The sequence below is a fragment of the Tenebrio molitor genome, chromosome 4 (assembly GCF_963966145.1).
Source record: "Tenebrio molitor chromosome 4, icTenMoli1.1, whole genome shotgun sequence".
Lineage (NCBI taxonomy): Eukaryota > Metazoa > Arthropoda > Insecta > Coleoptera > Tenebrionidae > Tenebrio > Tenebrio molitor.
This window is the reverse complement of record NC_091049.1, coordinates 27,853,821-27,878,979: the sequence shown is the minus strand read 5'-3', so window position 1 is coordinate 27,878,979 and position 25,159 is coordinate 27,853,821. Positions and strand designations below refer to the sequence as shown.

Below are 25,159 nucleotides of genomic sequence, written 5' to 3'. Positions count from 1 at the left end.
TCTATAAAAGTTATTGTAGATTTGTCGATTGCCCACAAGGATATAGAATCAATTGCATTTGACTCGTATCAATGAAGTCTATTAACAACAGTTTTTAGATTAGAAATATTTCAAACAGTAACGGAGACATCAGATTTTTTAACTATTTCTGCAAGATATTTTTTGGAGTTTTCTCAAAGATTGCAAAAGATAGAATCTGGAGTTTCCTACATTCGATTCGTCACAAATGGGTCTATAAAATAAATAATACAAAAATCACAATTATTATTAAAACAGTATCCCGGCGCATCCACCATTTTTGCGAAATATTTTTATTGTTTTCTCATCTATTATTAGAGATAGCATCATGCGGTTTTTTGCCATCCATTTGTCACAATTAGATCTATCAAGCACCGTGTCTAGATTTGATCTATCTCATATGGCATCAGAGAAACTTCTTTGTGTGGAAATAGAATTCTTCATAAAAAAATTTCTCAGTGTCTCAACCATTTCCACAAAATATATTTACGCAATTGTCGTAACTATTGCTAGACATCACTGTCCTATGCAAAGGATCGCATTCGATTAAATTTAACCTGGTTCAAACGACAACAAAAGAATCGTGATTGTTATCAAGAATATCCCAGCACCTCCACCATTTTTGTGAAAGATTCTTCTCATTTTCTCATCTATTAATAAACACAGAAATTTGAACTTTTTGCATTTGATTCGTCACAGCTAAGTGTCTAAAGCACAGTTTTTAGATTTAATATATCTTGAACAGGAATACAGTAAGGTCGATTTTTGTTGAAAGAGTTTTTCGGCACCTCCACCATTTTCAAAAAATATTGTATGATTTTCTCTCGTAGAGCTACTAGTAGAAACCGAGTCATGTTATTTTCTGCATTCGTTTCCTCATACTAAGGTCTGCAAAACCCGATTTTTAGATTAGATTTAGTTTAAACGGTAACAGAGAAATTGCGATTTTTTTGAAAAATATTTCGGCGTCTCCACCATTTCTTTAAAATTTATTGTAGATTTCTCGATTGTCCACAAGAATATAGAAACAATTGCATTTGATTCGAATCAATGAAGTCTATTAACAACAGTTTTTAGATTAGAAATATTTCAAACAGTAACTGAGAAATCAGATTTTTTAAATATTTCTGCAAGATATTTTTTGGAATTTTCTCAAAAGATAGAATCTGGAGTTTCCTACATTCGATTCGTCACAAATGGATCTCTAGAATCCAGTATTTAGATTTGATTTAACTCAAAGAACAATAGAAAAATCACAATTTTTATTTAAACAGTATCCCGGCGCATCCACCATTTTTGCGAAATATTTTTATTGTTTTCTCATCTATTATTAGAGATAGCATCATGCGTTTTTTTGCCATCGATTTGTCACAATTATATCTATCAAGCACGGTGTCCGGATTTGATCTATCTCATATGACATCAGAGCAACTTCTTTGTGTGGAAATAGAATTCTTCATAAAAGTTTCTCAGTGTCTCAACCATTTCCACAAAATATATTTACGCAATTGTCGTAACTACTGCTAGACATCATTGTCCTATGCAAAGGATCGTATTCGATTAAATTTAACCTGGTTCAAACGACAACAAAAGAAGCGTGATTGTTATCAAGAATATCCCAGCACCTCCACCATTTTTATGAAAGATTCTTCTCAGTTTCTCATCTATTAATAGATACAGAATGATAAACTTTTTGCATTTGATTCGTCACAAATAAGTGTCTAAAGCACAGTTTTTAGATTTAATATATCTTAAACAGCAATACAGTAAGGTAGATTTTTGTTGAAAAGTTTCCCGGCACCTCCACCATTTCTACAAAATATTATACAATTTTCTCTAGAAGAGCTACTAGTAGAAACCGAGTCATGCTATTTTCTGCATTTGATTCCTCCTAGTAAGGTCTGCAGTACACGGTCTTTGGATTAGATTTATCTCAAACGGTAACAGAGAAATCGAGAGATTTCTCCAACTATTTTGTAACATTTTCTTGAAGATTTTTCAGCTGTTGGTGGAGACAGAATCGCGCGGATTTTGTGATTCCATTCGTATTAATTAAGTCTTCCAAACACAGTTTCTAGATTACAGATAGCTAATGCAGTAACGGAAAAATTTAAATAAAAAAAAATACCCGGCATTTATATCACCTCTATAAGATATTTTTGGAGCTTTTTCAACTGTAGAAGAGGAAGTAGAATCATGGGGTCTTCTACATTCGATTATATTTAATTGGGCCTTTAGAATCCAGTTTTAGATTTAACACAACTCAAACAGCAACACAAGAATTTTTGAAAAAATACTCTCCCGGCGCCTCCACCATTTTAAAAAATATTTCGCTCCATTTTTTTTCCAATTCTACACATGTCTAATAAAAATTTTCATTAAACATATCTTCACTGAACCTCCTATCTGTAATAATTTATAACGTAATAAATTGAAAATCTTGTTACGAGGAATATACTGGGAAAATTGTTTAATTAAAACCCTTCCAGAAAATATATGTACATGAGTCATTTAATTATTTGAAAGTGTCTTAACGCTCTAAACATAATTAACAGAGCCAATATTTACATTCTCGAATTTTACAAGGCTTATCCACTTTTACGGCGGAAAGTGTACACGAACTTTCCACCAGAGCAATAATTTCCCATCGCTTGATCCATAAATAAAACAATTCCTACTCCAGCGGCGCAAACTGCAACTTGATAGTTCCACCCGAAAACTTCTGATTAAATTTATGTGTCCTCTTGACACAGCAGCAAACTTTTACTGAGAAAAAAAATGCAAGGAGCTCGCCACAATAGGAAAAAACCGCGATTAGATCTGCGTCACTATTTTTTGTAATGCGGAATTTCCCGGGAAAAATGCACAAAAAACAAAGATTACCTACACACAATAATCACATTTGCATATCTCGCTCGCGCAAAACTAGAGGGCGGTTGTGGGGCGCTGTTTACATTTAGAAATTACCATCGTAAAATATTCGGGGCGAAAAAGCGAGCTTGAGGCGAGCTCGAGATTAAAAATCCGCGATCAATCTTCATAAATTAACCTAATTAATTAATTCGTTTACAACACAAGGGGTTCGAATCGTGTTCAACGAGAGCTCTCGACGACTCTCTCTTTAAATTTTAAACGGAAATGTCATCGTCGGCTCGCCGTGGCTAATTTAATTGGGATAGTTGGCGAATGTTTGAAGGAAATCTGGCCGAGGAGCAGGAGAGAAATAGAAATTGGGAGAGGAAGTGAGCGAAACAACGATAAATAGGTGATGATCTAAAGTGGGAGGGAACAAGCAGAAGAGGACGTTGAAATGAAATATAACACGACGAGTAGAGTTAATTGTGACAGATCTAAATCGAAAATAAAACGCAATAGAACTCTATGTGTAGAATTAGAAAAATAAGAGAAATATTTTTTTAAATGGTGGAGGCGCCGGGAAAGTATTTTGTCAAAAATCACAATTCTTGTGTTACTGTTTGAGTTGCGTTAAATCCAAAAACTAGATTCTAAAGGACCAATTAAATATAATCGAATGTAGAAGACCCCATGATTCTACTATCTCTTCTACAGTTGAAAAAGCACCAAAAATATATTATAGAGGTGATATAAATGCCGGTTTTTTTTTTATTTAAATTTTTCTGTTACTGGATTAGCTATCTGTAATCTATAAACTGTGTTTGGAAGACTTAATTAATATGAATCGAATCCAAAAATCCGCGCCATTCTGTCTCCACCAACAGCTGAAAAATCTTCAATAAAATGTCATAAAATTGATGAAGGCGCCGGAGATCTCTCGATTTCTCTGTTGTCGTTTGAGATAAATCGAATCAAAAAACCGTGTATTGTAGACCTTACTAGGAGGAATTGAATGCAGAAAATAGCATGACTCGGCTTCTACTATTACCTCTACTTGAGACAATTATATAATATTTTGTAGAAATGGTGGAGGTGCCGGGAAACTTTTTCCACAAAACTCGACCTTACTGTATTGTTGTTTAAGATATATTAAATCTAAAAACTGTGCTGTAAACACTTATTTGCGACGAATCAAATGCAAAAAGTTCATCATTCTGTGTCTATTAATAGATGAGAAAATGAGAAGAATCTTTTACAAAAATAGTGGAGGTGCTGGAATATTCTCGATAACAATCACGAATTTTTTGTTGTCGTTTGAACCAGGTTAAATTTAATCAAATGCGATCCTTTGCATAGGACAATGATGTCTAGCAGTAGTTACGACAATTGCGTAAATATATTTTGTGGAAATGGTTGAGACACTGAAAAACTTCTTTATGAAGAATTTTATTTCTGCACAAGGAAGTTTCTCTAATGCCATATGAGATAGATCAAATCTAGACACGGTGCTTGATAGATCTAATTGTGACAAATCGATAGCAAAAAACCACAGAATGCTATCTCTAATAATAGATGAGAAAATAATTAAATTCTTTGGCAAAAATGGTGGATGCGCCGGGATACTGTTTTAATAAAAATTGTTATTTTTGTATTATTCTTTGAGTTGAATCAAATCTAAACACTGGATTTTATAGACCCATTTGTGACGAATCGAATGTAGAAAACTCCAGATTCTATCTTTTGCAATTTTTAAGAAAACTCCAAAAAATATCTTGCAGAAGTATTTAAAAAATCTGATTTCTCCGTTACTATTTGAGCTATTTCTAATCTAAAAACTGTTGTTAATAGACTTCATTGGTACGAATCAAATGTAATTGATTCTATATCCTTGTGGATAATCAAGAAATCTACAATAAATTTTATAAAAATGGTAGAGCCGCCGAAATATTTTCCAGCAAAAATCATGATTTCTCTATTACCGTTTAAACTAAATCTAATCTAAAAACCGGGTTTTGCAGATCTTAGTATGAGGAATCGAAAGCAGAAAATAACATGACTCGGTTTCTACTAGTAGCTCTACAAGAGAAAATCATAAAATATTTTGTAAAAATGGTGGAGATGCCGGGAAACTATTTCCACAAAAATCGACCTTACTGTATTCCTGTTTAAGCTATATTAAATCTAAAAACTGTGCTTTACACACTTACTTGTGACGAATCAAATGCAAAAGGTTGATCATTTTGTGTCTATTTATAAATGAGAAAATGAGAAAAATCTTTCACAAAAATGGTGGAGGTGCTGGGATATTCTTGATAACAATCACGATTTTTCTGTTGTCGTTTGAACCAGGTTAAATTTAATCGAATGCGATCCTTTTGTGGAAATGGTTAAGACACTGAGAAACTTCTTTATGAAGAATTCTATTTCCACACAAAGAAGTTTCTGTGATGCCATATGAGATAGATCAAATCTGGACACGGTGCTTGATAGATATAATTGTGACAAATCGATGGCAAAAAACCGCATCTATCTCTAATAATAGATGAGAAAACAATAAAAATCTTTCGAAAAATGGTGGATGCGCCGGGATACTCTTTTAATAAAAATTGTGATTTTTCTATTATTTTTTGAAGTAAATCAAATCTAAACACTGGATTTTATAGACCCATTTGTGAAGAATCGAATGTAGGAAACTCCAGATTCTACCTTTTTCAATCTTTGAGAGAACTCCAAAAATATCTTGCAGAAGTATTTGAAAAATCTGATTTCTCCGTTACTCTTTGAGCTATTTCTAATCTAAAAACTGTTGTTAATAGACTTCATTAATATGAATCAAATGCAAATGATTCTAAATCCTTGTGAACAGTCGAGAAGCTTACAATAAATTTTATAGAAATGGTGGAGGCGCCGAAACATTTTCCCACAAAAATCAGGATTTCTCAGTTATCGTTTGAGCTAAATCTAATTCGAAAACTTTATCTTAGAGACCTTACTATGAAGAATCGACTTTATTGATCTCTGCCAGTTGTTGAAATATTACAAAAATATAATTCTTTTACAAAAATGATGGAGGCGCCGAGTTACATTTTTCAGAGCTTGAGCTAGATCGAATATAAAAACTTGCATAAGTTAAGAGAAAAGAAGATCATATAATAAGAAACAAAAAAAAGTATATAGGAGAAATCTTAAAGTAGGAAGAAACGAAAACATAAAATTTACAATAAATGCTAAAATAGAAAATTTCAAAAAATAGTAAAAGAATTATGCAACATGCATATCATATTGGTTTAGGTTTTTTTTTGCAAAAGCTTGTAGATTATTTTTATTTCAACATTCTTTTGCAGAGGCAATAATTAATCAAAATTAAAAATATCTGCAACACAAAGAATTAACCATTTAAAATATTCTTCGTTGTGTCAGTAAACATTTGACCTTTTAGATACTACAAAAATCACTCGATTTATTATTTTGAAAATTTTTACATCCTGATTTGCCAAAAAGACTACTAATTTATTTTTTAAAGAAATTTTGCAAGCAATGTATCAAGATGTGGATCTATAGTTGACGCTATAAAAGCTCATTCAAGCGAAGCTTTAGATAAAGCTGACCACAATTTTATTGCAAGATCTACAGTTAGATTTATGACGTTCAACATCTTACTACTCTTTATACGGCTTTAACTGAACGCATTTTAGACCGTTGCAGCGCCATAAAGTCCTTTATTTCACATGAAATATTGGTAAAATTGAATGTTTTACATCTTCTCCCCAGCAACTACATTCCTATTTTCTGTACTTTTCTTAAAACGATAATTTTTTTGTTTGAATTTCTCTTACACTTGGACCAACACAACTTCATTAAAAATCTCTCAAATCTCTCTCCGGAAAAGATTTTTTGGATTTTCTTGTCGCCAAGATCTGCCCGAGCTTGCCGGATTTCCGGGGCAAATTGGCGTCCCTCGCCCTCCCAAAATTTTATAAACTTAGCAAGTTCGTTATTCCAGGGCCGCGCCACTAAAAACTGATTTATGCCCGGCCATAAATTCCGCCGACCGACATGAACTTTGCCGAGGCAGATTTTCCAAAACGTTTTTTAAAAGGCGCTTTATGCCCGTCAATCCCAAATGAGAATTTATTCCGCCGCGAAAATTATTTGCGTTCCCGGAATCGGACAGCGAGTCGCGCAAGGATATCCCCGGAACATATTAACCTGACACATTATTAGCACGTCGGGATGCGGCATAAGTCCCTTAACGAAATCAAATTATCTTTTTGTGTTTCGAGGTAATGGGTCTGATCCCTTATATGTTCCCGATAATGACCCAACTCCTGGAACTTTACGCGGCAATAAATACGGAAAGGATACAGATAATACACTGCCGCAACCCCGTTGTTTTCCGGGCGGTGGAAAACTCGGCGCATAGGGTGGGATCCCGATTTTGTGGTGTGTTAAAGATAAAGATTTCCACAAAAATTGCAACATCGGAGGCTTTGAGATTTATACAAAACTACGATTTTGCTAAACTGTGATAGGTATTTAGAATTATCCAATCATTTTAGGGGTTTTTGCTCACTGAAAATAGTTAGCAAAAACGGCAATTGAATCACTAGTGAGGAAATAATATTTTCTCACTAGTGAGCAAAGTGAATGTTTTGAGAGTTTGTGGATAGAGGGCGCCAAATATATTGTACTGAAAGTTTTTTAATCTGTTTTTAAAATACTTTTTGAATATTAGTAACTAAAGCTTGTCTTATTTTTGACTTATTTAAATTTGTAACCTCGCCTTCGGCTCAGACGCCTAACTTCTGTACTCGTGATTAAATGCACTACTTTGCTCGCTTGTATTGAAAATAGCTATTATATTTCCTACTCTTTTGATATTTTATTTTCTCTTCTTTCTATTTACACAAAACCTGTTTTGAAAATAAGGTTTTAGCAGATAGAGCAAAATCCTTTAGTACCTTCTTTGTAGAACACGATATATTCTATAGAAAACGAGAAAGGAGCATATTATAGCTGTTTGCTGAATAAAATTTTTTAGTGATGAAGCCTGGTTTCTTCACAGCACCACCCTCCACGCGCACCAAATGCACTCCTAATCGCACTAAAACTCCCTTTCCAAGTTCGGGCGACATTGAGCGAACACGTCGATCGCTCAAATTGCCTTAAGTGACTTCTTGTGACGTCCGAAAAAAGTTGGATGGCGTCTTCCAGGTCTAAGCCCGGACCTGAGATGACAGCCCAACTTTCGCACCATTAAAAAGTTAACGAGATTGCGTGCTCGAAGTGCCAGTTTACAAGCTGTCACCGTGCAAATCGTTATCTTTATTTTATTATCACCGCCAGTTTGGGGGATTTACTGAATTGGCGTAACCCCAAAACGGACAGTCCTCTCCTTCCAGACGAAATATTAAATTACATATTTTTCTCTTGCGCAAAACGTGGAAGTTTTGCGTTTTAATCAGAAAAGTTAAATTAGATTTCCTGGAGAGAGAATATTTCTTAGATATTTTCCGGGGGTTTGCATATTTACATTGTCCAAACTTTAATTATTATTATTATTTGAGTTGGGACACCCAGTACAGTGCGGTATCGATCACCACCTCCAGTTTAGGCCATCGCCGCCACCAAAGTGTCAGACGTCGCCGACCGAGCCGCACCGGCGTCCCTCAGCGTTCAGCCCTAGGCCCGCTGCTGTCTCTCATCTGTATGCCAGCGCCGCCGCCCCCGTAAGAGAGTCAGGGTCTCGCGTGTCGGTAATTGTAGCGAACACGTTCCGTAACAAGTAAAGCGTCTCATTTGGCGCGTATCAACATTCAGGCGGCGTAGGGCGTCGCGACGCGAGTTACATCCCGCCGCCGCCGATACTTCCATTATTACGGAATTCCGTGACCGTTCGCGTCTAAGCCGCCCTGATCTATTCGAAACAGTCGCGCCGGAATTCGACCGGAATGTTGTGCGGAGGCGGCGCTCAGGTCGGGACACGCAAAAATCCGCCCGGGGGCGGCGGGGGGATTATTGCCAGCCGGACGGGATGGTTGTGGCGGGCTCCAACCGAATCAGAGCCAGCGTTGCTTAACTTCTCGAATGACAATCAACATTATTATTATTATTATTTCGGTGGGGGCAGCTCTAATCTTGTTGTAAATCTTGCAGGAGCTCAAAGCTTTCCTTTCTCGAGACCTTTCACATTTTAACACCCCAATCCTTTAGAAAACATTCCTTGCAATCGCGTACGAGGATACGTAGATTTTAAAAATACGACTGTAATATCCTATTCCTGAAAGGATCATCATGCACATATACGGCATATTAATGATTATTTTATTCATACGTCGAAGCCAATAAAAATGAAGAATAAATCTAGTCCTGTGCAGATTTAAATCGATAATACGTGGCAGGATTTCTAGTAGATTTATTTTCGGCGAACATTTTGGAGATTTTCTTTTATTAATCCTGGGATGCGTATCATGAGTCTCGGTACCACGGTATTCAGGCCGGATCAATTTATCAAGTGTTTGTTTTTTTTCGCTGCCGCCCCTCGGCAAGTGACCGCACTACACCCTGTTCATTACCGCAAGCGTATCCGGCCCTTTGTTTATCGAGCTTACATTCATAAACAATATTTTAAGGGTCATTAATATAAGCAGAGAGGCGGAGGTGGACACGCGGCGGTTCGCCGCAAGTGTGTTTTATGTCGGCGGTGGCGGTTGCGAGGGAATTACTTTTATGGGAGGGTTAAGGAACGGGTATTTTTTTAAATTTGCCGGAAAATTAAACGGAATACGGCGGCAATAAACAAGACGGACGGGTTAATTTGTGAAGCAATCCGGAAAATATGGAACGGGGGCCATGTTAATGATGCAACTCGTTACGTCGCGTGGATGACTGGTTGCATACTTTTACAATGACGCTCGGCCATTTTGTAATTCCGGCTGGCGTCTGGATCGTGTTAATTAATGTGCGGTGATAAACAGGCTCGCAGTTGCGAATTAATTCGATGGCTTTTTTCGAGATGAATCGTAAATAAAGGAAGTGAGCGGAGGCCAACCGTGGCGTGCACGGCGAATAAATTTCGGCTTATTTACAGTGTGAAGCGGAGGGTTACATTAAAAAAAAATCGAGGGGAAGGTAGTGGGGGCTCTTGCTAATTTATTTTTTAATGTCGATCCTTACCATTAATAGCTATTTTCAATACAAGTGAGCAAAGTAGTGCATTTAATCACGAGTACGGAAGTTGGGCGTCCGAGCCCAAGGCGAGGACCCCAACCGTACGAGACTTTTTAAATTTTATCTTTGCTTTTACTTCGTCAGTATCATGTTTTCATTTGCTGACATGTTCTTAATTACAAAAAATAATTACAGCAGTTATTAATGAAAACGAGCTTTTCGTTAAAAAAACCCAATTAAGAAGCATCAGTGCCAGGAGAAAAACAAAAAACTCATTTGATCAAAAATAAATGCTTGACAATGAAGAGAATTATCACCTGTAAATATCGAGCACTCTAATCGTTATTTTATTCATCTGTCGAAGGCAATAAAAATAAAAATAAATCTAGTTGTTTGCGAATTAATCTATGTTTTGTGGCAGGATTTCTAGTTGTCGCACAGTTTTCAGATTTGATTTAGCTCAAACCGTGCGGAAAATATCATCGTTTCCGAAGAAACATATTTTTCCGTCAGCTTTATTGTGTTTTATTCTTTTTCGAGCAATGTTAGAGACAGTGTTAAGGAGTGTTTCGTCTAATTGGGCATAACTAAACCAATAAAATTCAATTTGAGATTAGATCTGGGTCGAACCATAAGAAAAATATCATAGGATATCATATTGAAAACAAGCCCGGCGCCTCCACCATTTTTGTGAGACATATAAATTCAGTTCTTGGCCGATATTACAGAAGAATCATGTGCTTCCTTCACAAAACACAGCTTTTAGACACGATTTTGCTCAAACCGTGAGGCAGATATGGTTGTTTCCATTGGAGAAAATTTAAATAAAAAGGTATCAAACCTTAAGGAAGATATCACAAAACATCATACTGAAAAAATTACCCGGCGCCTTCACCATTTTGGTGCAATAATAAATTCAATTCTCTGTTGGTATAACTGATAGAGATATACCATTTCTTCAGTTTCATTCGTCACAATAAACTCTACAAAACTGTACTTTCAATTTTGATTTAACTCAAACCGTAGCAAAGATACGATTATTTTTATTTTAAAAATATCCCGGCGCATCCACCATTTTTGCGAATTCAATGAATGTAATTTTCTCAACTTTTCAGAGACCCAGACCCATGGCATTTTTTTTGTTCGATTCGTCTTAGTTAAGTCCATCATACACACCTTTCAGATTTGATCTATGTCGTTCGAACCGTGAGAAAAATAGCATAATTTCCACGAAAAAGAATATCTTACATCAATTTTTTTCTTTCTGGAAGAAATAGAGATATATTTTCCGTCATTTAATAAAGCTGAATGAGAGGAATAAAATACATACAATTTTTGTTTTGAGGTAGTCTAACCATTAAGAAGATATTATAAAATATCACACTGAAAGATATCCCGGCGCCTCCACCATTTTTGTGAGATATAAAATTCAAAAAAATTTATCCGCTTCGTTACTTTTAAAATTTTTTACAGCGATTTTGGGGATGGTGTGAAAAAGTCCTCTTTATGTAATAGAGCATAATTAAATCTATAAAACACAGTTTTTAAATTTAATATAGTTCAAGAAATATATCATAAAATATCATAGCCCGGCGTTTCTACCTTTTTGATATTTCTTTCTTTCTTCCATTCCTCATGATTAAGTCTACAAAATGCAATTTTAAGATAGGATCTAGGTCAAGCCCTAAGGAAGATACGAGTATGTTTATTTCAACCAAAAAATTAATACATATTAGGTAAATGTATCATTTTTGCAAGCTAGACAAATGCAGATTTCTCGATCATTACTAGAGATAGAACGAAACAGTTTATTGCATTCGATTCCTTCCACTCAAAGCTACAAAGCTAGGTTTTCAGTTTTGATTTAACTCTAGCCATAACGAAGACATTTTTATTTCTATTTTAAAAATATCCCGGTGCATCCACCATTTTTGCAAATTACATAAATGCAATTTTCTCGATCTGTCAGAGACCCAGAGCCATGGCGATTTTTTTATTCGATTCGTCTTAGTTAAGTCCATCATACACACTTTTCAGATTTGATCTATGTAGTTCGAATTTTGAGAAAAATACCATAATTTCCACGAAAAAATATAGTTTTTCAATTTTTTTCTTTCTGGAAGAAATAGAGTTATAATTCTATTTTTCGTCATTTAATGAAGCTGAATGAGAAGAATAAAATACAATTTTTGTTTTGAGGTAGTCAAACCATTAGGAAGATATCATAAAATATCACACTGAAAGCTATCCCGGCGCATCTACCATTTTTGTGAGATATAAAATCCAAAAAAATGTATCAGCTTCGTTATTTTTTAAATTTTTTACAGCAATTTTGGAGATGGTGTTAAAAAGCCCTCTTTATGTAATACAGCATGATTAAATCTATAAAACACAGTTTTTAAATTTAATATAGTTCAAGAAATATATCATAAAATATCATAGCCCTGCGTTTCTACCTTTTTGATATTTCTTTCTTCCTTCGATTCCTCACGATTAAGTCTACAAAATGCAATTTTAAGACAGGATCTAGGTCACGCCCTAAGGGAGATACGAGTATGTTTATTTCAACCAAAAAATTAATACATATTAGGTAAATGTATCATTTTTGCAAGCTACAGAAATGCAGATTTCTCGATCATTACTAGAGATAGAACAAAACAGTTTATTGCATTCGATTCCTTCCACTCAAAGCTACAAAACTAGGTTTTCAGTTTTGATTTAACTCAAGCCATAGCGAAGACATTTTTATTTTTATTTTAAAAATATCCCGGCGCATCCACCATTTTTGCGAATCACATAAATGCAATTTTCTCGATCTGTCATAGATCCAGAGCCATGGCGATTTTTTTATTCGATTCGTCTTATTTAAATCCATCAAACACACTTTTCAGATTTGATCTGGTTCAATTGTTTCATATTGAAAAATTCGTGTGCATAAAAAGTGCACTTTTCCAAATTTATTAAAATTAAAACGTTCTTAGAAGAAGTTTGTGAGAAGGAAGATAAAAGTACGTACAATAAATGTAAATATGAAACCATCTCATAAAAGAATAATTGGTAATTTAGTTTCCTTCAGTTCATTGGAAATAATTCCACGAGACTTTTGAATGACGTTTTCCATTTGTCAGTCTCCACATGAGAGATTTAATTTGTTGCAAGGACAACAAGAGCAATAAATCGTGTTTGTTGGAGTCTTGGCACAGGAAAGTTCAGCGACAATAATTCGTTACAGTCAACAGACCAGAGTCATGCACGAACTCATGTAAAATCTAACATCTCTCAGTTTTCTTCTACGATCCAGCGGAAAACATGAAATAAATCTCTTATAACGTCATTTGGCTGCACAGATAAGTACATTTCCTTAAATATCAAATCATATACGGTAAACAGCAACGGTTCAAAAACAGAACCCTGCGGTACACCAGAACTACAAACCAAGACTTAAATTAAAGCGTTTAGTCCTAATTCTACATGACAGAAATTTCTTAATTGCCCCGAGAATTTTTTACGATACGGCCTGAATGCCGTGTCACCGGCTGCGCCAGCTCGACAAAACTGGCTCCGTCGGCGTTTTTGATCTTCGTCTCAACACCCCAGAACAAAACTACGCCACAACAAGATCATGCCAGTCCCTTTGATGAATATTTAACGAAGCCACCCCTGAAAAAGTGGACAAACAGCGGAACCGTCTGTCGGGTCACGCCCCCGCCCCCGTAAAGCGTCGTACGTTTTCATTACCCTTGCAGTTTTTCAAGTTTTAGAGCGCCCCTCGGCGACGATCATCGATCGCGCCATCGATCCTGGAATATTTCAATTTGGGAGCGGCGTCGAGTGGGAAAAGGACGAGAGGGAGATAACGAAAAGTACAAAACTCGAGGCCCGGATTGATCGCTACGTTTTAATAAAGGCGCCTTGAATGAAACATTTGCGGAGGGAGGCGAGATCCTTCCGCTCGGCCGGCTAGTGCCTTTTAATTTAGATTTATATCCTGAGTCCTCTAATTCCTCGTTGTAAACACGCCGCCGAAGCGGGACGATGCGATGGGAAACCGGATTGGAAAAATCCCGGGATTTGCGGTCGCGGGGTTCCCCTAGAAAAAGAGGGTGGCGAGATCGTGCTCTGCGCCGACGCCCCCCCGCTAACAATTATTTTTACATTTAATCTCCAACTAATTTTCACGCTGCGCAAATAATCCGAACGAGTCTCGCTCATGCACCTGTCAACAAAATTATTTTTTACATCAGATTTTACTTTTACCTAAAAGTATTTACACAAATTTAAATTGGGCTTTCACTTAATCAACTGAAATCACGACTGAAGAAGGCTCTCTTGGCAAACACGGATCTGGAGACGAACAATTTCATTTTTCAGCAAAAATAAATTATTCCTAGTGTTTTTTCTTCCACTCGACAGAATATTTCTCCATTTTTTTAAAATCTCGATTCATTGATTTTGCCTCTCGACAATCGCCTTGCAAATGTCCTTTTTATTAATGTTAAAGGACGTAGGACATCAAATATTTATAAATCCCAGAAGTCGGTGTAAAATCCACATCCCCATTAATTTTAAATGACATTCTTAGGATTTTCAATTTTTCAGGAAATTCCTACTGAAATTTTCACGAACTACAAATGCGAAATGTGTTTTCACTGATCCCGAAACAATTTTTTTGGATACCTTCTATTGTGCCATAAGTCCAACGGCACGGCATTCAGGCCGGATTAATCAATGCGTACGGCTATTAGAAGTTTTGGATTTTCTCATGGGCTATGAGTCATATCTACGCAAACGGCGCAGTCGACGTTTTCAATTTTCATTTACAGATTTTTTACTGGTTTATCGCTCCGCTTCGCGGAGATATTCCCGAGGTCACAGCCCATGAGAGAATCCAACACCTCTACTACAATCTACCAGTTTGATTAAGCATAGTTGTCATTATTACCGGTGGAAGATTTTTAGTGATCGGGGTGAAAAACGCGAAGCTGTCGAACGTCCCGGTCCGGGGGCGGCGTAATTAGGTCGGGTGGCAGAAGTACGTCGCGCTCGGATATAATTAGGAGGAGACGTGTGATTGGTTGCGCTTTTACAGTTGACAGTTTCAGCACGTTATTAATTCCGCGTCATCGGGAAACGACCCAAATTTAATTTCCCCCGATGGGTCGACGCTGCTTAAAATTCTCCGGCGGTGGCGGCATTGACTTTTGTGAATTAGACGCGAGGAGGCGGCGAGAGCCGTTATTATTTTGGGCGGCGGGGAAATTGAGGTTGATTTATCTGTTGCTCTGTGCCGCCGCCTAATTGCTAACGCGATGGACTTTCTTTTAATTAAAGTCGCCGCGGCGGGGGTGGCGACAAAGTGGAACTTAATAGATGACCATTTGTTTTTTCTACCAAGAACAGCTAAAGCAACAGATTTCTACACTTTCATTCGGCTAAAAATGCACTTTTCACATGATCGAGGCGAGCTCACTATACCGCAATGTACTGGACACAGATTTATGGTTATTGCGGCGCTCCCTGACGTCATATCGTGACGAAACGAAACGCAAAACACAATAACCAAATTGTTACACAAGTATCCAGAAGAGAAATTCTCACTTGATTAATAGATTTCTACTTTACCCACATCCTCCTGCATTCTCTTTTATTTTATCTCTTAACTTATAATCCTCCTTGTCCTCACCGTTCCCACCAAAACCTTTCAACTCACTCCATTTTGGCGAATTGAGTCGTCAAAAAAAATCCTTAATTTGCCATCAGAAGGCTCTCCAATCTTATTTCGTCAGAATATTTCATCACCTTTTGATTTGCAATCTTTTGCGACAGTAAAACAAGCGAGAAAATTCAATTAGCGAATCCAATCGAGAGGACAAAAGTTCAGCTATGCAAGCAGGGCAAACGTCGAGAATTCGGTGCTAAGCTCCGAGAGAACATTGTTGCCAACTTGGGAACAGGCAATAGTTGCGTAGATTTGCAAGAAATAATTTCCAAACTATTTCAAACGAAAACAATCCCCGAGTTTTATGTGCGGTCCTCACCAGTTTTAACTGAACCCGAGACGAATAAATCTCGCTGGGAACGACTCACGAGATGAAAGAGCTTTCGCGATATTACGGAATGTAACCCTAACTGGGGCGAGTTCGGCGAAAGACACCCCAAAGTGAGCTCAGAAAGGGATTTTTCATTGTTGCTGCCAATTATATAAAAACGCGCCGCGCAACATTTTGGTGAGCTGCGCCGCCCCCTGGGGCGGTAGCGTGACGATACTCGCCGATGGCTCTCCTGAAGGATCAGGCTATCCAACAGTGAAAGAATTTTGAAAATCGGTCGAGCGGTTCTCGAGTTTATCCAAAACGTGTAAACATACACGAATACAAATATGTATAGGTAAAAACGGTTGTAACTTTCTGAATTGCGATTTTCACGAGCCTCAAAAATGAGAATGGCCAGAAAGGTCAAATAGGGACAAATAGAATTATTATATAAAAACAACTAGCGCGTCGCGCAACATTTTAGTAAGCTGCGCCGCCCCCTCCAGTGTTAGCGTGACAATACTTGGGGATATCACTCCTGAAGGATCAGGCTATCCAACAGTGAAAGAATTTTGGAAATTGGTCAAGCGGTTCTCGAGTTTATCCAAAACGAACAAACATACATGAATACAGATAGAGGTAAAAACAGTTGTAGCTCTCTGAATTTCCATTTTCTCGAGCTTCAAAAACAGAATAACACTTTTTTGGTCAGAAAGGTCAAAGACAAATGGAATATTTCTTTTGGGAGATGAAACTTTGCCATTCGAATTTAATTTGATTATCTTTCGGATCTCATTAACCTGGCTTCAAAAGCAAACACGCCGACTTTGCAAAGTATTTGTCCCAGCTGACATCACAAAGTGAACACGTTCTCGATTTTAATTTGGTCCGGATGAAAAAGCTGCAAGTCCGCCTTAATGAAACCAAAACAGGAGCGGCGCCAATTAATCCGCCAAGGTAAAAATAGCTTCCTGCGGTTGACATTCAGGATGTTCGCATGTAATTCGACTCCTTTCGCTCCGCCCTCGACAAAGGATAATTCCGACACGAAACCGCTAATTCCGTTCGAAACAAGTCCATTTGTCTCCTGCCGGCAAAAATTCCCACACAATCCTCCTCTATTTATTCTGGCAATTAATTTTTTTCCCCGAGCGATCACTTGTTTATTCTGGAAGTTGCGTGGACTTCCCGCCCGACCCCGACGTATTTTTTTAAGCCGGGGTGTTAGGGAGAAGCGAACCGCTTCGGAACTTTGCCAATCTATTAAGCTCCGTCTCCTACATCCTTTTAACGTGTTTCTAATCTTTTTTGCGGGGTTAAGCTGATGCGTGGTGTGCCGCCAGGGCCGGACTCGGAGCACCAATGATGACGGTGAGGACTGAGGGAACAAAGGAACTGATAAAAAATACAAAGCTTACAAAAAAACACACAAGAAAGTAAAGAACACCGAGAAAAATTTTACTAGAGGTTTTTCGTAAATAGTTTGTTAGAGGAGGGCGCCAGAGTTATCTTTCTCTAATAGTTATTTGTGTATCAAGGTCAGAAAGTGTCCGAGTTTGGGTTTTCTGGCCGAGGCGCAGCCGAGGCTGAAACAGGCGAGGACAAAAGACACTTTTTGTCGGTTTTATTGCCAACCTACTAAAGGGACCAACAGCGTCCGAAAAAGTGCGTCCGAAAAAATGCGTCCGAAAAAGTGCGTCCGAAAAAATGCGTCCGAAAAAGTGCGTCCGACAAAGTGCGTCCGAAAAAGAGTTACTTTTCGTCCGCCTGTGAGCACGCCAAATTACCGTTTTCATTAAGGGTGCCTAACAAATATTTAAAAGAGGGCTTCAGCTGGATGCTTTGTCTTTTGCATCTGGGAGATGATGTTGCAGATCGTCTCCGTTCTTGAGATGCCGTAGCGGATGTGAAAATCCTGATCCGTCCCTGGCCGCCATCATCCCGTTCGTCTTCGAACCCGTCGCCATTACCTTTTTACGTCCGTCCTGGGACCAAAGGATATCTCCGAGGAAACGGTTTTACTGTCTAGTTCGTCCCGTTTTGTATTCATGGACAATTTAACACGTTTTTTCTCCGGCTCCTTCGGTGTTTACATAATCAAGAAAAAACCAGCGATGAAGCCGTCCCTCGTTCGCAGGTGATGATCAAACGACAAACGAAGAAACACCGCCGCCGACGCAACCCAATCCCTCCAGGATCCGGGATTAATCCCGGCCGGCCATATTTTACACCCTTTTAAGGCGTTCTTGTTTGCTGTTTAAATAAATTTTCTATTATGGAAGTTCGGCGGCAAATTGAAGGAGCGGGCGGGGGCGGCGAGATTCGTTTCCATATCGCCGACGTTTCGAAATAATTTCATTTCGCAAAATGCGCTTTTTTATTTCCGGTTTATCTCCACCTCTTCGTTTCGCCGTCTTGTAATATACAGGGGGTGGAAAAATCGACGCTCAAAGGAAATTAGCGGTTTTGTGTCGGTGTCGTCCTTTGTCCTTTGAATGAGAGTGCCGAATTAAATGAGTAACATCCTGAATGCCGGCCGCAGAATGTGGGTGCCCTATCTGAAACGAAAACTTTCGACGTCTTTCCCTTTTGTATTGCGAAACTGATTGCGTCAATGTTTTCGTTATTTATCTCCGTTTTCATGTCACATTGCCCCGAATTTCGAATCTTTTCCCCGTTTCGATTTCAACTCGTCAACCACATTTTTTCTTATTGCTTCGTTGATCCTCAAGAACTGCTGCTCTTGTATGTGATCGCCTAGCCCGCATTCATTATTCGTTCCTTGGGGGCTCGCGGTCGGGGACGCTACCACCAATATCAAGTATCTTTGCTCAGGCGCAAAGCACAAAATAAAGTCGCGCCACCCATTAATGGAGAAATGAGTCATTGACACATTGTGGCCTCCCTGGTCAGACAAATTATTATTATCAACAAAAAACTGAATTGAAATCTCGACACCTTTTTATGACGTCGTACTCATCCACACTACATCACGTCACACATTTTGACTCACCGTGTAGAACCCTTTTTGTTCAACTGACATCGCTGACTCTGACAGCGAGGACTTTAAATGAATGGACAAGAATGTTAAACAGGCATTTTAGTCACAAGATCTGCATTTGTTGGTGGCGAAATACACCGGAGACATATTTTTAAGCCGTAAAAGCTTGACCCACGAAAAAACCAAGATAAATATTTAACGAGGTTTAATTGAAACTGAAAATGTTTCGGCGATAAAATTATTTTTTCACGATTTTATTTCAAGATCTGTTTGGGTTTCTTGGCGAGGACGTAACGATATCAGATTTCACAAATCAAATAAACTGATACGAGCTTCGTGTTCCTTGGAGAAAAGATATGGACATGCAGCGATTCAAAACCAGCTCACATCCACTAGTGTCTTGTGACACCCTCCAGACGAAAGACGTCGAGGAGCGTCAATTTGTGGTCGCTCCAGAAGCAATACTTTCATTGATGATTCTTATCTCGTCTCTTGTGTGAAGGTAAAACATTTAGGAATTGATTTCTTGGTGAAAAACATGTTTGGAATTATGGAAGGCAGTTAAATTTTATTTTTGAAAATTAATTAATCCAAAACAAGCTGTATGATAATCACGTTCCTGGAGAGGGTCAGCGAGAGCTTTGATTATAAATTAAACAAGTTACTCCCAAAGATTTAAAATCTACCGCTTCATAAATCCCAAATTATAAATTTCTTAATAAACTTCTTGATCCGTACCCGGTGGGCTTTTACCTCTTTAATTCTGTATTTCCACTCCAGAAATCCCTCTGAAATACCATGCATTCTAAGCCGTTAATCTTGCTTTGGGTAGAACCGAATCGGAATCTGTGGTAAATTTTTAAACATAGTTATTTATTTATTATCTAAATATTAAAAGTCTCACTCGAGGAAATGTCAAATGCAATAATAATTTGGGATTTTATCAAAGCTGTAATTTGAAAAAAGAAAACAGGAAAAAAATCGATAAAAACGTAAAATACATGAGGTAGAATGAAAGAAGAGGAATGTACTAAACAAATTTTAAAAATAATTTTGAAAAAATTGAAATAATAGATAAGAGTGAAAAATGATACAAAGGAAAAATATAATAGTTAGTGGAAAATAAAGTAGTATTATCAGAAAAGATGAATAAAAAAGATAAATACTTAACTGAAATATGAAATTAAAGAAATAGAAAAAAAGAAGAGGAATGGGTAGGATTTTTTTTAATAATTTAGAGAAATTTCAAATAGTAAATGGAATTACAACATCATAGGAAGGACAAGTAGTAGAATAAACTGAATAATGATAAATAAAAAATAAAATATATTCGCGAATGAAGAATGAAAGGGGTAAATACATTTTTTGTAAAATAAATTATGAAGGTGTAAAAACAAAACAAAAAACAGAGGAAGAAATACGAAACAGAGTGCTGACACTACAGTTAAAGAGAAAAAGAGAAAAATTTCGTTGACTTTCTTTAGAAACCCTGTAAGTCCCATTTTGATTATTAATTTATTTAAATAATTATTTAAATGTTTCATAATACAATCAGCAGACTCTTTTGATTAAATACTATACAAAACTTTAATGCACATTTTTTGCACCTTAATCCAAAAAGCTAACATAAAAAATAAGAACTTAAAAGTTTTCCAGAAAAATTTTGATAATTAGACATACACGGTTTCTAAAGAAAGCCGACGATTTGTAATTTGGAAATGGAACAGAAAAAATAATTAAAAAAGAAATGTCGAAGGTAATATTGGTAAATCCTTGGCGAGAATTAGAAAGTCTAAATTTTTTAAATACTTTTAAAGACCAGCAAGAAAATTAATAAACTTTCTTATCAAAGATTAAAGAGACGATAAAAAACAACAATAACAATAATATGTAGAGATCAAGGATAAGGATTTGAAGACGAAAAGAAGAAAGTTGAAAAATTATTGCTTATATTATTACTAGATATTTGACGAAACTATATGTAGGTAGAGGTCTTGGATTTTCTCATGGGCTATGAGTCATATCTACGCAAACTGCGCAGTCGACGTTCTCAGTTTTCAATTACAGACTTTTCACCGGTTTATTGCCCCGCCTTCGCGCAGATATTTCCAAGGTCACAGGCCATGAGAGAATCCTCTATCACGGTATATCTCAGGGATTTGTTCTCAAACAAACATTATTCCAAGTCTATTGTCATTTTTATATTACGATTCAAATCAATTTTACAGGATTTATTTTATTTTAAATATTTAAAATATTAAAAATAGTTATATCTACAATTTTAATATCCTCATTGTACTTTCGAAAAAGCTTCGATTTTTTAAATATTGTTGCGACATTATGAAAAATAGATAATAAATAATAGGGAAAATACAACCTATCGGTTAGCAACTCGGAATGTCAAAAAATTTGACGTTTGTTATTTCATAAAAATCTGCAAAAGTGCAAAATAAAACATTTGGTCAGCCGAAAAATCTAATACAAATGTTGTGCGGTAGATATCGCTCCAGCTAATCAGGGACTCGGCTTTGCCTCGTGCCTGAAACCTAGTTGTCGCGCTGTAAAATACATCAACCGCACTCTAATGTAAATAACTATTAATTAATCAATAGTTCTCTCCTTACCCCTCATCGGAATAATTTTTAGAACTATATATTTTCAAGCGAGAATTTCTAGATTTAAGGCAATAATACTTTTAAAACTAATAAAAATTTTCATAAAGCGTGGTGGCAATTTGAGGCTTCATCACGAAAACAATTAGGCGGAAAATCCTGACAGAGGAAGAATCCTTGTTCATTTTTATACCAATCCTTTTTTTTCTTCATCATTTTACGCAGAAATGAAAATTAGTGACATTTTCATAAAAAAATTAAAGTCCTCCGAATCACGTGGATCGTAGATTTATAGATAATAGCGCTATTTTAAGTCCATCGGTGCAATCAATTTTTCGATATTCCGACCAGGTGGAGTCTTCTCCAGAATCGACCGTAACGCTATTTCTCAGGAACCATGGAGGCTTTTTGAGGCTTTGTCACAATCGAACCAGCAAGGCTATGTTAAAAACAGTCCCAGAAGCGGATTTCCCGTTCTTTTCTACATAAGTGTGAAATTTTTTGGAATTTTTGAAACCCCCATTAATTCGTGGTGATCGGTCAAATGGGGTGGTGTCCACGGAGGGACAAAATGTAAAAAGTCGATCAGAAAAAATTAATTTGTTGCCATACTCCAAATTGGACCTCATTGTCGTATTTTCAACACTAAAGTACGTCAGTGAGTCAAATTTCCCCGCAAAATCTGAACGGATAACGGATTTTTGGGTCATTTTGGTGGAAATCGATATTACTGGAAATTTTCGAAAAATTCTAAAAAAATAAAAATTCCACAATCAAAATGGATTGTCGTCATTTTTTGGGTAACGGGGCCATTTTGGATCGATTAGTGTAGTCAGTTTTTCAATATTTTGCTCGACGGGGTAGGAATCGAGCGTGACATTAATTTTCAGAAATTTTGAGGGCAATTTGAAGCTTCCTCACGATGCACCTAACGCGACAATCTCAAAAATAGCGATAGAGGCGCATTTCTAATTCTTTTCTATATTAGTGTGAATTTTTTGAGATTTTATTGAGCTTTCATAAGCGCGGTCCATCAAAGGAGGTGGTGTTTGGAAAGGGATGAAGAGTCAAAAGACGGTCACAAAAAAAATTTGACACCGTACTCAAAATTATGTTTGTGTTTTTTTGCCTCAAAATAAGTTCGTCTGTCAAATTTTATGAAAAGTTTTCTGGAACGGGAAAATTTTGAAACTGAAAGAATTTTTTGAAAATCATTTCACCGTTTGTTATTATTATAGTTCAAACAAATCAAGAGTCAATTTAAGTTGAAACTTCAATATTTTGAAGGACTACAAACATTTGTAAATAGGTTTTCGATAATTTCAAAATATGTAGGTCAAATCTAGCCCACACAAAAAAAAAAACATATTTTGATATTTATTAGTGGACTATTTTTGTAATCCTATTGTAGAGCGTAATTAATTAATAAAATGTCGTCACAGATAACATAAAAAAAAATAATAAAAAAATGGTTTGCCACAAGTACGTACACAGTGAGCGAAACTCGATGTGTCAGCTCTATTCATCGAATTTTTTTTCCCAGAAACACCTATATTTTGGCATATTTAAAAAGAGCAAATATTTCTGAACAAATTTTGTAAAGAAAAAAATTTGCTATCTTTTCCCGTTAAAAAATTATAAACAAATTTGTAAAAAAAAAGTATTATCAAAAATTCGCAATCGTCACGATTTGAACAAGATAGCAAATTTTTTTCTTTACAAGATGTGTTCAGAAAAATTTGCTCTTTTTAAATACGCCAAAATATAGGTGTTTCTGGGAAAAAAAAATCTATGACGTCATTACTTCAGTTTCCAAATATGGAAAAATTAAAATATGCAAGTTTGATTTAAAATGGACCTTAATCAATCCCATTTAAGAACATCTTTTCAGATTTTTTCTATCGTCTTTCCTTTTCTTTTAATAGAGTTGAGTTACGCTCACCCTGTAGGTTCGAAAAAAAAACTCATTTTTGCAATATTTTGTGGTGATTAAAAGGCAAAGTAACAATTAGTATTGAGAAAAGAATTCCTTGTTAATTGTCCTAATTAAAAAATAAACAGATTCTCCAATTTTAAGTATTTTTAATTAACGAATAGCGCTCACCTTTCGCCTCGTCGGAATCATAATATTTATCAGAAATATTTTCAAGCCAGAATTTCTGGAGAAATAAGTCAATAATATTTTGCAACTAATTAACATCGGCGAAGTGATTCTGAAATGAAGCAAAAAAAAAAAATTGTCCCTAAACGTGCCACTCAATTTGCCCCAAATGCACTCCGGGCCGAACAAAATAGCATCAAACCGGAATTATCCGGTCCGTGCAAACCGCAGTGGTGCGAATTTTTTTCCGGTCGCAAATTTCCATTATCCGAATTATGATTTCCCATTTTCCCGATGCGGCCGGTCCGTGTTTCGAGTTTATCATCCGAGCAGAAGTGAAAATAAATTTCCTGCCGTCGCTCCAATTTAATCATGTCCAAGAGAGCGTGCCGGAGTGGCGCAAGAGAAAAAATTTATACCTGCACAAAACCCAATAAATCGGCGATAACGTCGCCGTTAACAATGGCAGGCGAAAATGTGTATTTTTCCGGGCGCCATCGATTCCCGGAGGAAAAGCGTCGGTTCGGGACAAGCGACACCACTCACCTCTCAAACATCTTTTGAGTGAAGAATAAGCTTGTCCATCGATGGGTAAAGTGTGGGATGTTAACTATCGCTCAACTAAAAGAAAATCTCAATTCCTTGGATCACTGGTTCAGTCGGCACGACTCAGTCACATTGTTTTTCACATGACCGGTGCGCGGCCACCGTCCATCGCCGAAGAAAACATGGAAAAAGCTCGCCCACTGCGATTACTTATGCGACGAGCTTTCCATCGCCTCCACTTGACGTTCCTCTCGCACTGTACACACACGAAAAGCGTTCGCAATATCCAGAAGCCCTGGGAAAATCGGAATCGGACGAAAAGCGGCGAATACAAACGACCGAAAAAAAGGACAATCGCCTGATTGCCTTTCAGGACCGTTCTGAAATATCGCTTTTGATGTTTTAATTATTGTTGTGGACGGATTTTCGGATGGAAATTCGCGTTTTTCCCAGACTCATCCATTACCAACGCAAATATTTTTCTTGGGGAGCGCCCCCTAATTGGGATAAATATTTCGCTAATTAGATGCGGACGGCCCGACGCGAATAAATTATCGGGGAAAACTGGAATTTTCTTTCACTCATTTTCTCCACCAGGAATAAATAATAAAAAAAATTCAACCGTTTCAATTCAAACATATATATTTAATAATAATAACTGGAATAATAATACTGTGAAAAGATCGTCATTATTTGATCGGTGGGGTTAAGCTACGACGAATGTGGTCAGTGTTTGGATGGGTGGCCGCGACCTTCAACGCCTCTAGAAAAATAAACGACAATATACATAGATTTTTTAATGGAATTATTATTATTCGATAGG

At 36.8% G+C, this 25,159-nt stretch overlaps 1 protein-coding gene across 1 annotated transcript in view; it reads right to left on the bottom strand.

Annotated features, from left to right (window-relative positions):
• The window catches only part of LOC138127863 (ly6/PLAUR domain-containing protein 6B-like), a 161,443-nt gene extending 136,840 nt beyond the window's left edge, over nt 1-24,603 (bottom strand). The window contains exon 1 of the mRNA XM_069043941.1: nt 24,337-24,603. The gene's annotated coding sequence lies outside the window, so the exon portion shown is untranslated. The remainder of the gene's footprint in view (nt 1-24,336) is intronic.
• Nucleotides 24,604-25,159: the final 556 nt, after the last annotated feature.